The following is a 16,818-nucleotide window of genomic DNA, read 5'->3' on the forward strand; positions in this document are numbered from 1 at the left end:
GCAATTATGGGGACAAGGCAATTATGGGGACAAGGCAATAATGGGGACAAGGCAATTATGGGTTAAGGCAATTATGGGTTAAGGCAATTATGGGTTAAGGCAATTATGGGTTAAGGCAATTATGGCTTAAGGCAATTATAGGTTAAGGCAAATATGGGTTAAGGCAAATATGGGTTAAATCAAATATGGGAAGGACGCATGTATGGCAATAACGCATATATGGGAATAACGCATATATGGGAAAAACGCATATATGGGAAAAACACAAATATGTGAAAAACGCAAATAGCGGAACAACGCAAATATGGAAAAGTCGATAATATGGGAAAGGCGAAAATAGGGGAAAGAGGATAATATGGGGAGATGCAGTTATGGGAAAGATGCAGATATGGGAAAAACGCAAATTTGAGAACGACGCAAATATGGGAAAGATGCAAACATGAGAAAGATGCTGATATAGGAAAATGCAAATACGGGAAAACGCAAAGGTAGAAAGAACGCAAAGATGGGAAAAACGCAAAGATGGGAAAATCGCAAATAGGATGAAAAATGCAAATAAAGGAAAAACGCAAATAAAGGAAAAACGCAAATATGGAAAGATGCAAATATGGGAAAGACGCAAATATGTGAAAAACGTAAATATGTGAAAAACGCAAATATATAAAAAAACTCAAATACGGAAAACGCAAATGAGTGAAAAACGCCAATACGAAATGAAGCAAATACGGGAAATAATCAAATACGGGGAAAAGGCAAATACGGCGAAAAGGCAAATACACTCCTGGAAATTGAAATAAAAACACCGTTAATTCATTGTCCCAGGAAGGGGAAACTTTATTGATACATTCCTGGGGTCAGATACATCACACGATCACACTGACAGAACCACAGGCACATAGACACATGCAACAGAGCACGCACATTGTCGGCACTAGTGCAGTGTACGTCAACCCTTCGCAGCAATGCAGGCTGCTATTCTCCCATGCAGACGATCTTAGAGATGCTGGATGTAGTCCTGTGGAATGCCTTGCCATGCCATTTCCACCTGGCGCCTCAGTTGGAACAGCGTTCGTGCTGGACGTGCAGACCGCGTGAGACGACGCTTCATCCAGTCCCAAACATGCTCAATGGGGGACAGATCCGGAGATCTTGCTGGCCAGGGTAGTTGACTTACACCTTCTAGAGCACGTTGGGTGGCACGGGATACATGCGGACGTGCACTGTCCTGTTGGAACAGCAAGTTCCCTTGCCGGTCTAGGAATGGTAGAACGATGGGTTCGATGACGGTTTGGATGTACCGTGCACTATTCAGTGTCCCCTCGACGATCACCAGAGGTGTACGGCCAGTGTGGGAGATCGCTCCCCACACCATGATGCCGGGTGTTGGCCCTGTGTGCCACGATCGTATGCAGTCCTGATTGTGGCGCTCACCTGCACGGCGCCAAACATGCATACGACCATAATGGCACCAAGGCAGAAGCGACTCTCATCGCTGAAGACGACACGACTCCATTCGTCCCTCCATTCACGCCTGTCGCGACACCACTGGAGGCGGGCTGCACGATGTTGGGGCGTGAGCGGAAGACGGCCTAACGGTGTGCGGGACCGTAGCCCAGCTTCATGGAGACGGTTGCGAATGGTCCTCGCCGATACCCCAGGAGCAACAGTGTCCCTAATTTGCTGGGAAGTGGCGGTGCGGTCCCCTAGCGCCGTGCGTAGGATCCTACGGTCTTGGCGTGCATCCGTGCGTCGCTGCGGTCTGGTTCCAGGTCGACGGGCACGTGCACCTTCCGCCGACCACTGGCGACAACATCGATGTACTGTGGAGACCTCACGCCCCACGTGTTGAGCAATTCGGCTGTACGTCCACCCGGCCTCGCGCATGCTCACTATACGCCCTCGCTCAAAGTCCGTCAACTGCACATACGGTTCAAGTCCACGCTGTCGCGGCATGCTACCAGTGTTAAAGACTGCGATGGAGCTCCGTATGCCACGGCAAACTGGCTGACACTGACGGCGGCGGTGCACAAATGCTGCGCAGCTAGCGCCATTCGACGGCCAACATCGCGGTTCCTGGTGTGTCCGCTGTGCCGTGCATGTGATCATTGCTTGTACAGCCCTCTCGCAGTGTCTGGATCAAGTATGGTGGGTCTGACACACCAGTGTCAATGTGTTCTTTTTTCCATTTCCAGGAGGGTATATGGAAAAGACAAATAACAGTAAAAGGCAAATATGGGTAATAGGCAAATATGGGGAAAGGACAAGTATGGGGACAGGACAAATATGGGGAAAGGGCAGATATGGGGAAAGGGCAAATATGGGGAAAGGGCAAATATGGGGAAAGGGCAAATATGGGGAAAGGGCAAATATGGGGAAAGGGCAAATATGGGGAAAGGGCAAATATTTGGGAAAGGCAAATATGGGGAAAATGCAAATATGGGGAAAACGCAAATATGGGGAAGAGACAAATATGGGGAAGAGGCAAATATGGGGAAGAGGCAAATATAGGGAAGAGGTAAATATGGGGAAGAGGCAAATATAGGGAAAACGCAAATATGGGGAAGAGGCAAATATGGGGAAGAGGCAAATATGGGGAAGCGGCAAATATGGGGACGAGGCAAATATGGGGAAGAGGCAAATATGGGGGAGAGGCAAATATGGGGAAGAGGCAAATATGGGGAAGAGGCAAATATGGGGAAGAGGCAAATATGGGAAATACGCAAATATGGGAAAAACGCAAATATTCGGAAAACGCAAATATGGAAAAAACTCAAATATGGGAAAAATGGTAGTATGGGAAAAATGGTAATATGGGGAAAATGGTACAATGGGGAAAATGGTACAATGGGGAAAATGGTACAATGGGGAAAATGGTACAATGGGGAAAATGGTAATATGAGGAACATGGTACAATGGGGAAAATGGTACAATGGGGAAAATGGTAATATGGGGAAAATGGTAATATAGGAAAACTCAAATGTGGGATAAACGCAAGTGTGGGAAAAACGCAAGTGTGTGACAAAGGCAAATGTGGGAAAAACGCAAATGTGGGAAACCGCCTATAAGGGAAAAACGCCTATATGGGAAAAACGCAAGTATGGGTAAAACGCAAGTATGGGAAAAACGCAAATATGGGAAAAACGCAAATATGGGAACAACGCAAATATGAGAACAACGCAAATATGGGAAAAACGCAAATATGGGAAAAATGCATACATGACAAAAACGCAAATATAGGAAAATCGCAGGTATGGGAAAAAAGCAAGTATAGGAAAAACGCAAGTATGGGAAAAACGCAAGTATGGGACAAACATAAATATGGGAAAAACGCAAATGTGGCAAAAACTCAAATTTGGGAAAAACGCAAATAATGGAAAAACGCAAATTTCGGAACGATGCAAATATGGGAAAGACGCAAATATGGGAAAAACGCAAATATGGGAAAAACGCAAATATTGGAAAAACGCAAGTATTGGAAAAACGCAAATATGGGAAAGATGCCATCATAGTAAAGACACAAATATGGGAAAATCGTAAATATGGGAAAAACGCAAATATGGGAAAACCGCAAAGTTGAGAAAACGCAAAAATGGGAAAATCGCAAATATAGGAAAATGCAGAAATGGGAAACCGCAACCATGGGAAAGACCTAAATATGTGAAAAACGAAAAAATATGAAAAATTCAAATACGGATAAACACAAATACGGGAAAACGCAAATGAGTGAAAAACACCAATACGGGATAAAGCAAATAAGGGGAAATAATCAAATATGGGGAAAAGGCAAATACAGCGAAAAAGCAAATATGGGGAAAAGGCAAATATGTGGAAAAGGCAAATATGGGGAAAGACAAATATGGGTAATAGGCAAATATGGGGAAAGACAAATATGGTGAAACGGCAAACATGGGGATAAGGCAAACATGAGGAAAATGGAAACATGGGGAAAAGGCAAATATGAGAAAAAGGCAAACATGAGGAAAATGGAAACATGGGGAAAAGGCAAATATGAGAAAAAGGCAATTATGGGGAAAAGGCAATTATGGGGAAAAGCCAAATATGGGTTAGAGTAATATGGGAAAAACGAATATATGGGATAAACGCATATATGGGAAAAATGCAAGTATAGGAAAAACGCAAATATGGGAGAAACGCAAGTATGGGACAAACATAAATATGGGAAAAACGCAAATATGGCAAAAACTCAAATTTGGGAAAAACGCAAATAATGGAAAAACGCAAATATCGGAACGACGCAAAAATGGGAAAGACGCAAATATGGGAAAAACGCAAATATCGGAAAAACGCAAATATTGGAAAAACGCAAATATTGGAAAAACGCAAATATTGGAAAAACGCACATATGGGAAAGATGCAAATATAGTAAAGACGCAAATATGGGAAAATCATAAAAATGGGAAAAACGCAAATATGGGAAAACAGCAAAGATGAGAAAACGCAAAGATGGGAAAATCGCAAATATAGGAAAATGCAGATATGGGAAACCGCAACCATGGGAAAGACCTAAATATGTGAAAAACGAAAATATATGAAAAATTCAAATACGGATAAACGCAAATACGGGAAAACGCAAATGAGTGAAAAACGCCAATACGGGATAAAGCAAATAAGGGGAAATAATCAAATATGGGGAAAAGGGAAATACGGCGAAAAATCAAATATGGGGAAAAGGCAAATATGTGGAAAAGGCAAATATGGGAAAAAGGCAAATACGGGGAAAAGGCAAATATGGGTGACAGGCAAATATGGGGAAAAGACAAATATGGGTAATAGGCAAATATGGGGAAAAGACAAATATGGTGAAAGGGCAAACATGGGGATAAGGCAAACATGAGGAAAATGGAAACATGGGGAAAAGGCAAATATGAGAAAAAGGCAATTATGGGGAAAATGGAAATATGGGGAAAAGGCAAATATGAGAAAAAGGCAATTATGGGGAAAAGGCAAATATGGGTTAGAGTAATATGGGAAAAACGAGTATATGGGATAAACGCATATATGGGAAAAACGCATATATGGGAAAAACACAAATATGGGAAAAACGTAAATATTAGAAAAACGTAAATAAGGGAAAAATGCAAATATGGGAAAAACGCAAATGTGGGAAAACCGCAAACATGGGAAAAAAGCAAATGTGCGAAAAACGAAAATGTGGGAAAAACGCCAATATGGCAAAAACGCCTATATGGGAAAAATGCCTATATGGGAAAAACGCAAATATGGAAAAAACGCAAATATGGAAAAAACGCAAATATGGGAAAAACGCAAATGTGCGAAAAACGCAAATATGGGAAAGAATCAAATATTGGAGAAACGCAAATATGGGAAAGATGCAAATATCTGAAAGAGGCAAATATCAGAAGAAAGCAAATATGGTAAATACGCAAATGTGGGAAAAACGCAAATATGGGAAAAACGCAAATATGGGGAAAGCGCAAATATGGGAAAAACGCAAGTATTGGAAAAATGCAAGTATGGGAGAAACGCAAGTAAGAAGTTTCAGCATTGCAGCGCGTCAGCAATCGTAATTATCTAAATAAATTATGAATAATCCGCCTCGATTGCGAAAATTCCCGGTGTTTACCCAGGTTTCAACGTGGATAACCACGCCTTTTTCAGAACAAAATAAAAAACAGCTTGCCTAAATGGGCATAGTCAATTTCTAAAATGAACACCCACAACGGCAGGTCCCTATAAAATTTATTAACATTACACGGTACATCCGTACCAAGTCAATAACACTACTTAACTGTGTGTGCTGCCTCGCCCCAGCCAACGTGCGATGGGTCACAGGCTCACCACTGCACTAAGGCCTCGCCGGCTGTTCCCCTGAGCGACTGTCGACAATCTCTGCGCATGAGCGCGGCTAAGAAACGCTCTTCTTATGCATATTAATTCTCGACCAACATTGCGCACAGGTCGTGCATCAGCCACTAACTAATATGGAGGCACTAAAATTAGGTAAAAATTACAACTAAGATACAGAAATGGCTATGCATGAGGACATAGTAAAGTGCAATCGGTTCCAAACCATACTACATGCGGGAATCATTAAGTTGTAACTCACAGAGCAAACGGTCTGCAAAACGTAACTCCTTAACGGATAATGGTGTTGTGGTGGGCAGGGGGGGGGGGGGGGGGGGGGAGGGCGGTGGAAAAAAAATCTCAAAATGTTGTTAACGGATAAAACCACACAATTTCTGCTAACAGAAACCATCACTTTCGCTACATCACCAAAATGATAAGTGGCTGAGCAGGCCGTAATGAAAAAACATAAAAGATTTAGGACATATCTTGGCTCCACGATCTTATAAATATAGAAGCCAACGAAGGTACAATACGTCTTAAAAGCGCGCAGCGATATGAACGTACGATGACCGAAAGGCGTTCATCTTGGCTAACCAAACCTTCAACTCACAGAAATGGAAAGGTGCCAAAAAAGAGAGGGGGAGCGGCATCGTTATCATCCGTTAACAATCAACAACCTGTGCATGCATCAGCCAACTTCCACGTCATGTGTTTTAATGAAAAGAATTAAGTAAGGGACCGAAACCTTCAAAGAAATTTCTGTTTTTTAATTGTGGCTGATCGTTGAAGACATCGACTTTGGCATACTGCAGGTGCTTAAAAATCTGCATTTCCTCTAAGATGTCCAATTTTAAGCCCTTAACTTCAGCATGAAGCAACTCTATATTAGACAGAGGACTTGGCGCATGAGCCATTTGTATAAGGTGTTCTGCGTAAGTGGAGCCCCTCGTGCCATCACCGCTTCTGGTGGGGATGTGCTCTTTATATCTAGTCATGAGAGCTCGGCCTGTTTGACCGATATAAAATTTCGGACAGTCACCGCAAGTAACTTTATACACACCAGACTGAGAAAGTTTGTCACTTGTGATCTGCAACGAGTGGATTAAATTCTTGTGCAGATTGTTGTTGGTAGAAAAGGCTACCCTAAAGTTATAGGCTCTAAGCAAACGCCCTAATTTGTAACTTACATTACCTACAAAAGGGATAGATACTATTGCCATCGGTTTGTCATTTACCAAATCCCCTAATGTGGAAGCCGTACCATTATTTTTATTTATATTCTTGTTGTACAAACGTCTTACCAATTGTGAACTATAACCATTATTTTTAGCGATAGCTTCCAGTGTGACCAATTCGGTCTCTAACGCCTCTGGTGACAGAGGGATAGCTGTTGCTCGATGTATATTCGAATGAAAAAAGGCCATCTTATGGGCATGCGGATGCGCCGAATCTGCAGAAATGATGTTATCAGAGTACGTGTCTTTCCGGTATATATTAAACTCAATATGGCTATCCACCACCGTCAACGTGAGATCCAAATAGTTCAAGGACCTCGTCAAGGATTCCCTCTCAAGTGTAAACCTGATGTTATCATGAAACTCACTAAAGATAGAAAAAATACGGTCTACATCATTCTGAGTACCGTCAATGACAAATAAAATGTCGTCAACGTACCTTGTATAAAATTTTATTTTACTCAAAATCTCTCTACCACTGGCAAAGAAATCTAACTCTAAGGAGTTCAAGAAAATTTCAGAAAAAATCCCATCAAGGGGGCTTCCCATGGCCAATCCAAACGGTTGCGAATATATTATATCATTAAAGGTAAAATAATTATATTTACCTAATTTTAGTGCCTCCATATAAGTTAGTGGCTGATGCACGACCTATGCGCAATGTTGGTCTAGAATTAATATGTCGTAATTCCCGCATCATCGCTTGTATCACTTACTATTTGGGCGACAACTTTTTGTAGTTACTTAGGCCCCGATTCATGTTAACTGTTGTATCCCGTTTCTATGCATAAGAAGAGCGTTTCTTAGCCGCGCGCATGCGCAGAGATTGTCGACAGTCGCTCAGGGGAACAGCCGGCGAGGCCTTAGTGCAGTGGAGAGCCTGTGACCCATCGCACGTTGGCTGGGCGAGGCAGCACACACAGTTAAGTAGTGTTATTGACTTGGTACGGATGTACCGTGTAATGTTAATAAATTTTATGGGGACCTGCCGTTGTGGGTGTTCATTTTAGAAATTGACTATGCCCATTTAGGCAAGCTGTTTTTTATTTTGTTCTGTAGAAGGCGTGGTTATCCACGTTGAAACCTGGGTATACACCGGGAATTTTCGCAATCGAGGCGGATTATTCATAATTTATTTAGAAACGCAAGTATGGGAAAAACGCAAGTATGCGAAAGACGGAAGTATGGGACAAACGCAAATATGGGAAAAACGCAATTATGGCAAAAGCGGAAATATGGGTAAAACGCAAATAATGGAAAAACGCAAATATGGAAACGACGGAAATATGGGAAAGACGAAAATATGGGAAAGATGCAAATATGGGAAAGATGCAAATATGGGAAAGACGCAAATATGGGAAAGATGCAAATATGGGAAAGACGCAATTATGGGAAAACGCAAATATCGGAAAAACGCAAATATGGGAAAAACGCAAAGATGGGAAAAATGCAAAGATGGGAAAAACGCAAAGATGAGAAAACGCAAAGATGGGAAAAACGTAAATATTGGAAAAACGCAAATATGGGTAAAATGTAAATATGGGAAAAACGCAAATATGGGAAAAACGCAAATATGAGAAAAATGCAAAGATGGGAAAAACGCAAAGATGAGAAAACGCAAAGATGGGAAAAACGCAAATATGGGAACAACGCAAATATGGGAAATTGCAGATATGGGAAAAAAGCGAATATGGGAAAGAGATAAATATGTGAAAAACACAAATATATGAAAAATTCAAATACGGAAAAACGCAATTACGGGAAAGACGCAAATGTGTGAAAAACGTCAATACGGGATAAAGCAAATATGGGAAATAATCAAATATGTGGAAAAGGCAAATACGGCGAAAAAGCAAATATGGGGAAAAGGCAAATATGGGTAAATGGCAAATATTGGGAAAAGGCAAATATGGGGAAAAGGTAAATATGAGAAAAAAGCAATAATGGGGGAAAAGGCAAATATGGGTTAAGGTAATATAGGAAAAACGAATATATGGGATAAATGAATATATGGGAAAAACGCATATATGGGAAAAACACAAATATGGGAAGAACGCAAATATGAGAAAAAAGGTAATATGGGTAAAACGCAAATGTGAGAAAAACGTAAATGTAAGAAAAACGCAAACATGGAAAAATCGCAAATGTGCGAAAAACGCCATTATGGGAAACACGCCAATATGTGAAAGACGCAAATATGGGAAAAACGCAAATATGGGAAAAACGCAAGTATGGGAAAAGCATAAATATGGGAAAAACGCAAATAACGGAAAAACGCAAATATGGGAAAAACACAAATATGGGAAAGACTGAAATATGGGGCAATGAAAATATGGGAAGGACGCAAATATGGAAAAAACGCAAATATTGGAAAAACGCAAATATGGGAAATATGCAAATATAGTAAAGACGCAAAAATCGGAAAAACGCAAATATGGGAAAAACGCAAATATGGGAAAAATGCATATATGAGAAAAACGCAAAACTGGGAAAAATGGAAAAACGCAAATATGGTAAAAACTCAGATATGGTAAAAAGGCAAATATGGTAAAAACGCAAATATGGAAAGACGCAAATATGGGAAAGACGCAAATATTGGAAAGACGAAAATTTGGGAAAGACGAAAATATGGGAAAAACGCAAATATTTGGATAACGCAAATATGGAAAAAACGCAAATATGTGAAAAATGGTAATATGGGAAAAATGGTAATATGGGGAAAATGGTACAATGGGGAAAATGGTACAATGGGGAAATTGGTACAATGGGGAAAATGGTACAATGGGGAAACTGGTAATATGAGGAACAGGTACAATGGGGAAAATGGTACAATGGGGAAAATGGTAATATGGGGAAAATGGTAATATAGGAAAACTCAAATGTGGGATAAACGCAAGTGTGGGAAAAACGCAAGTGTGTGACAAAGGCAAATGTGGGAAAAACGCAAATGTAGGAAACCGCCTATAAGGGAAAAACGCCTATATGGGAAAAACGCAAGTATGGGTAAAACGCAAGTATGGGAAAAACGCAAATATGGGAAAAACGCAAATATGGGAAAAACGTAAATATGACAACAACGCAAATATGGGAAAAACGCAAATATGGGAAAAATGCATACATGACAAAAACGCAAATATAGGAAAATCGCAGGTATGGGAAAAATGCAAGTACAAGAAAACCCAAGTATGGGAAAAACGCAAGTATGGGACAAACATAAATATGGGAAAAACGCAAATGTGGCAAAAACTCAAATTTGGGAAAAACGCAAATAATGGAAAAACGCAAATTTCGGAACGACGCAAATATGGGAAAGACGCAAATATGGGAAAAACGCAAATATGGGAAAAACGCAAATATTGGAAAAACACAAGTATTGGAAAAACGCAAATATGGGAAAGATGCCATCATAGTAAAGACGCAAATATGGGAAAATCGTAAATATGGGAAAAACGCAAATATGGGAAAACCGCAAAGATGAGAAAACGCAAAGATGGGAAAATCGCAAATATAGGAAAATGCAGATATGGGAAACCGCAACCATGGGAAAGACCTAAATATGTGAAAAACGAAAAAATATGAAAAATTCAAATACGGATAAACACAAATACGGGAAAACGCAAATGAGTGAAAAACACCAATACGGGATAAAGCAAATAAGGGGAAATAATCAAATATGGGGAAAAGGCAAATACGGCGAAAAAGCAAATATGGGGAAAAGGCAAATATGTGGAAAAGGCAAATATGGGGAAAGACAAATATGGGTAATAGGCAAATATGGGGAAAGACAAATATGGTGAAACGGCAAACATGGGGATAAGGCAAACATGGGGAAAAGGCAAATATGGGAAAGACAGAAATATGGGAAAGATGCAAATATGGGAAAGACGAAAATATGTGAAAGTGGCAAATATGGGGAAGACGCAAATATGGGAAAGACGCAAATATGGAAAAACGCAAATATGGGAATAAAATATGAAATTAGTTAAAGCCATTAAAGAGAAAACGAAAATGTGGTAAAAATGGTGGTGCTCAAAGAAGCTAATTTTCCCGTGTGAACATTGTCTCAGCAGATCATCAGTAGGTAAGCCGAGTAAAACCTACAGTACTTCGACATGAACCAAGCTGCAATTAAAGTCACAAATCTACGTTTCAGGAGAAACACGAAATGGAAGGTAGGAAATTTTGTCCTCAATTAATATATTCTGAAACTTAGGTGAACAAGTATCACCGCCAAGCCCGTGCTAGCCTTAACACAGTCACTCACAATCCCTTTCACTCACGTTAGCAAGTTAATGGTGTTGCATTTCCCGAAAACGTAGTAGCTACAAAAATACTAATTGTTTTTGATTGAGAACGCTTGCAAATATTAAGTCTGTCGGTACCAAATGCAGTCACATTTTTAGCCACCGACCTGCTCAATACGCTACGCGGAATATATCTTTTCTTGTCACAAAATTCACTTAAAAATTCCGAAATTTCTACATACACATCGGAATAATTATGACGTCAGTTTCCAACACTTTTGATGTATGAAACACAGCTAGATCCGGCAACTTATCGTCTTCATCGGAACTACTACTGCACACGTCCGATCTCTTTCATGGCTAGGCTTCGACTCCTCTCTAGAATATAAGTCTTCTCTACCAGCAGAGAAAGGCGCGCGAAGAATATTGCTTTACCATTGGTCAGTTTACTTAACAGCCAATAGCAAAACAACAGTCTCCCGCGTCAGTCCGGGCTTTTCATTAATAACCAATCGCAAAATAGTAAACCTAACGGCTGCACTTTTTGCCGACGTAATTATCTAATACGCTGAAGTTTTGTTTATGCATAAAGTTATTTACTATTGTTATTTATACCTGAATTAACTTTCCCTTTACCATAAATTTACTGTACGAATCTGTTCTACAAAAATCCCCTTTATTCATATCCATACTTCTCTGAAGCGTTCCACACTAAATCCTACTACACAACTCATTAAAGAATTATCTTCATATTAACCTTAAACCACACTCACGCATCATTCATACTGCTAAAACACATTTATAACATTTTACATACATAAAAAGACATATAACACTTTATGAAAATACTAGAACAGTTTAGGGAAAACATTCAAGTACTTTAGTGCACTCTAGTGGGCACAATCGAAACTAAAATCACAGTCCCCATGTCCAATACTGTCCTCTATCGGCTGATACATAAACTACGTGCACATCCAGTCTCGCGTGACCATCTGTCACTATCCAGCTCTGAGACACATCTCCCACTTAACTGCATCCAAGGCAGGATCGTTATACGGCGCTACGCCTCATCCTCATTGTCCCCTCCCATAGATCCAAATGAGGACCTACTTAACCTATGAAATATTTCACCCAGAAGGATGCTATCGATGTTTAACAATAAAGTAGCGCTGCATATCCTCGAGAAAAATAACGCCTGTGGTTTCCCCTCGTCCTCAGCCATTCGAAGTATCAGCAGAGCGAGCTCGTTTGGGTTGATGTCACAAGGTCATATCAGCCAGTCATCCAGACGGTAGCCCTTGCGCCACTATTGAAAAGGCTGCTGCCCCTTTTCACCAAATACCTTTCCATTGCGGTTGCACCTATTGCACGGCTATCTGTATTCATTTGGGGGAGAGGATAGATACTGCCTACAGGAACGTTAGATACATTTGGAGAAAAGAGAACTGTTGTATGAATATCAAGAGCTCGGATGAAAACCGGTTCTAACCAAAGAAGGGAAAGTTCTCAGGTGGAAGGAGTATATAGAGGATCTATACAAGGGAGATGTACCTAAGGGCAATGATATAGACGTGGAAGAGGTTGTAGATGAAGGTGAGATGGGAGGTATGACATTACATCAAGAATTTGACAGGACACTGATAGATCTACGTCGAAACAACGCCTCAGGAGTACACAGCATTCCGTTAGAAATACTGATAGCGACGGGAGAGTCAATTATGATAGAACTCTTCCATCTGGTGAGAAAGATGTATGAGATAGGCGAAATACTCTCAGACTGAAAGAAGAATATAATAATACCAATTCCAAACATAGGAGATGGAGAGAGATGTGAAAATTACCAAACTACGAGTTTAATAAGTCTTATTTGCAAAATACTAGCACAAATTCTTTTATGGATTCCCGGGAAACGTAAGAACAAATGAGGCAATATTGCCTAAGGTGAGGCTAACCTAACTTTATAGCATTTGTAGATTTTGAGAAAGTTTTGACAATGTTGACTGGAATACTCTCTTTCAAGTTCTGAGGGTAGCAGGAGTAACATATGGGGAGCAGAAGGCTAACTTGTACAGAAACCAGATGGCAATTATAAGAGTAGAGGGCATGAAAGGGAGTCAATAGTTAAGTAGTGAGACAAGGTTGTACCCTATCCTGATGTTATTCAGTCTGTACATTGAAGGAAGAGATAAGAGAAAACGAAGAAAAATTTGGAGAAGTAATTAAAGTTAGGGGGAAGAAATAAAAACTAGGAGGTTTGCCGATGACATTACAATCCTGAGAGACAGCAAAGGACATGGGAGGTTAGTTGAAAGGAATGGACAGCGTCTTGAAAAATGGATTTAAGATGAACATCAACAAAAGCAAACTGAGGATAATGGAATGTATCCGAATTAAATCAGGTGATGCTGAGGGAATCAGATCAGGAAATGAGACGCTTAAAGTGGTACATGAGTTTTGCTATTGGGCAGCAAAATAGCTGGTAATGGCCGAATTAGAGAGGCTATAAAATGTAGACTATCAATGGCAACAAAACACTTCTGAAGAAAAGATATTTGCTAACATCGAGATTAAATGGATAGATCACTTAATTAATGATGTGCTAATTAGCAGAATTGGGGAGCAAAGAAATATGTAGTCCACCCTGACTAGGAGAAGCGGTCGGTTGGTAGGACATGTTTTGAGACTTCAAGATATCACCGTTTTAGAACTGAAGGGAAGTGTGGGTGGTAATAATCAAAGATGGAGACGAAGAGATATAGGGATATTCAAAAGGATTCAGGTTTCAGTAGTTATTCAAAGACGAATAGGCTCGCACAGGATAGAGTAACATGGAGGGCTGCATAAAACCAATCTTCGGACTGAAGAGGACATCAACAACATGTCGCCCAGTCATCGAGAGCTACTTTCACTGCTTCCTTGTTTACGATCTTTTCTGTTTCCTAATTTAGAGCTAATTTTAACTGTTTGAGGTTTTGTGCTTGAAGAGCCAGTGGAAAACAAATTTGATTTGTGTGGGTTTAAATGTGTGTTCCGGGGGGGGGGGGGGGGGGGGAGAGGGTTGGGGGGAATGGGGCGTGGAGAGCAGTATGGTGCACGCACGTGCTTCCAGTCCCAGTCCGTTCATAGAAAATACGGTTGGTCATTGTCCACTAGATGATAAGGAGGAAAAAACTGGAGGAAGCAGAGTATGGTCCTTGAGGTTTGCGGACGACATGGTCCTCCCAGCAAAGGCCAAAAAGAGTACCAGGATGTAGTGGTTACCATTGAACCTACGAGAAACATTTATGGAATAAAAATAAACACAAAGAAAACGAAAGAGGAAACAGCACAGAAGTTAAAGCCAGAATAGCAGTTGTGAAAGAGGAATTTTATAAGATAAGGACAATTTTCTGCAACAATATGGATAAAGATTTAAGGAAAAAGCTAGTAAAATGTTTTACGTGGTGCGCCTCCTGTGTAGTGCTGAAACGTGGCACCGAGGAACAAAGGAAATCCAAGACTGGAGGCTTCTGAAATGTGGTCAGGGTGAAGGATGGAAAGATTAAGATGGGTGAATACAGTAAAAAATGAAGAGGTTCTGAGATGTGTGGGAGAGCGAAGACATTTATTGGATGTAACAAAAAGAAGAAACACTGGAAGGGACATACATTAAGAATGAAGGAGGGGACTATAGAAACAGTCTTAGAAGGGTATATGAAAGAAAAGAGGAGGCGAGGGTGGAAGAAATTTTAGATAATGGAAGATGTGTGGTGGATGGCACCACTCACGCCAGCATTAAGGAGGAAGCAATGGACTGCAGGAAATGGAGACGTAAACAATTTGTTAATACAGCAGAAAACTCACGATGACGATATCAACATTTACCTCGTCCTAATTTGCAGTGCAGATCTGTATGACGCGTAGGAATTATCTGATGACGAGATAGAAGAAGATATGAGAGTCAGTATGGAGGCCACGCTGGATGCAGTTTTAAAATATGAATCTTACAGAACTTTGAACGATTTGCTACTAAGCTAATCAGAAAGTATACATAACGTTCCTTCGGACAACAAAACGGCATAGTGTGATAAATCTATGGTATTGGTGACGTTCAGGATAATATCATCCACACAGTCCGGAATTAAAGTAAGGGCAAAGAAATGATATAACTGCTGCACAAAATAAGTGTATCCACCCTGCTGACAAGAGTAACACATAGAAGAAAATATAGCATGTATTAGATGGCTATCAGTTTCGACTCCGAAAAAATAAAGGCACAGGAGGGGCACTAGTGACGTTCGGCATATATACAGAAGCAAGGCTTAAGAAACATCAAGACACGTTAATAAGATTTGGCGACATATGATAAGTGGCCTAAAAGGCAAAACTGTGCAAGATTTTTGACGTTCTCAGAAAAAAATTGTGTGAGCCATATTCACACATGTGTGATATACAAAATGTACCAGAATCAGAGGGGAACAATAGGAATGGAATGCCAAGAAAGAAGTACTGGGATTAAAAAGGCTGTAAAACAGGAATACAATTTGTTTCATGTACTATCTACTCTATACATCGAAGAAGCAATGACAGAGATAAAGGAAGGGCTCAACTTAAATTGATACTGTACGCGTATCAACATAAGATTAGCTGAGGCAATTGCTACCCTCAGTGAAAGGAAGGAATAATTACAGCACCTGATGTATTACTAGTCTAATGAGAGCAAAATGTTGCTTGAGAAAAAAGTGAAGGTAGTTAAACGCAAATAACAATAGAAGAATTGGGATTACCGATAAACTTAACACCAAAAGTCAGGTCTATGGACTAGAATTGGGGATAAAAGTTACACATGAGACGTGTTGCAAGGAGGATATAAAAAGCAGACTAGGATAGGCAAAGACGGCATTCATGGTGGAAAGGAGTCTACTTGAATTAAGCATTTGGCTTAGATTGAGAAAGAAGTTTGTAATAACGGTCACATGCAGCACAGCTTTGTACGGTAATTTTTCGAAAAATTGCTTTATAACTTTGTTAACAGCCATCTATCCCACATTAAATCATCAAATTGCGTTCAAATAATCAGCGACGCTTCAAAATGTAAATTTAAATGGAACAAAAACAGCTAATAAGCATTTCTCAGTTTCATTTCTTTCCTGTGAAATGTTTCTTTGTGAGATGGCCCCACTGGCAGACTGCAGGAAAGTGAGGGGCACAGGTTACCAATGCTGTACGTTGCATGTTGTAAAAATGTTCCTAGCTGAAAGAACTCGTCCCAAGGCAGGTATTTCGAAAGGGTGGCTGTTGTCGAAGGAAATGTCCCATGTGCAGATAATACCCCTGTAGAGCCTTGAAGGAGACAGACAGTAAGCTGACATTGTCAGAAATTGAGGAAGGAGTGATTTTGAAAAAGATATGAAACTGAAAGGAGGTAGGAAACACGATTCACTAAGACTGAGAAGATTCTGCTAGACCCAAGGCGGTGAGCGGGAACTTTTGTTTCAATTTTATACGACAGTCCCTGATAGATTCACCAA

Source organism: Schistocerca gregaria, chromosome 8, assembly GCF_023897955.1.
Source record: "Schistocerca gregaria isolate iqSchGreg1 chromosome 8, iqSchGreg1.2, whole genome shotgun sequence".
NCBI classification, from domain to species: Eukaryota; Metazoa; Arthropoda; class Insecta; order Orthoptera; family Acrididae; genus Schistocerca; species Schistocerca gregaria.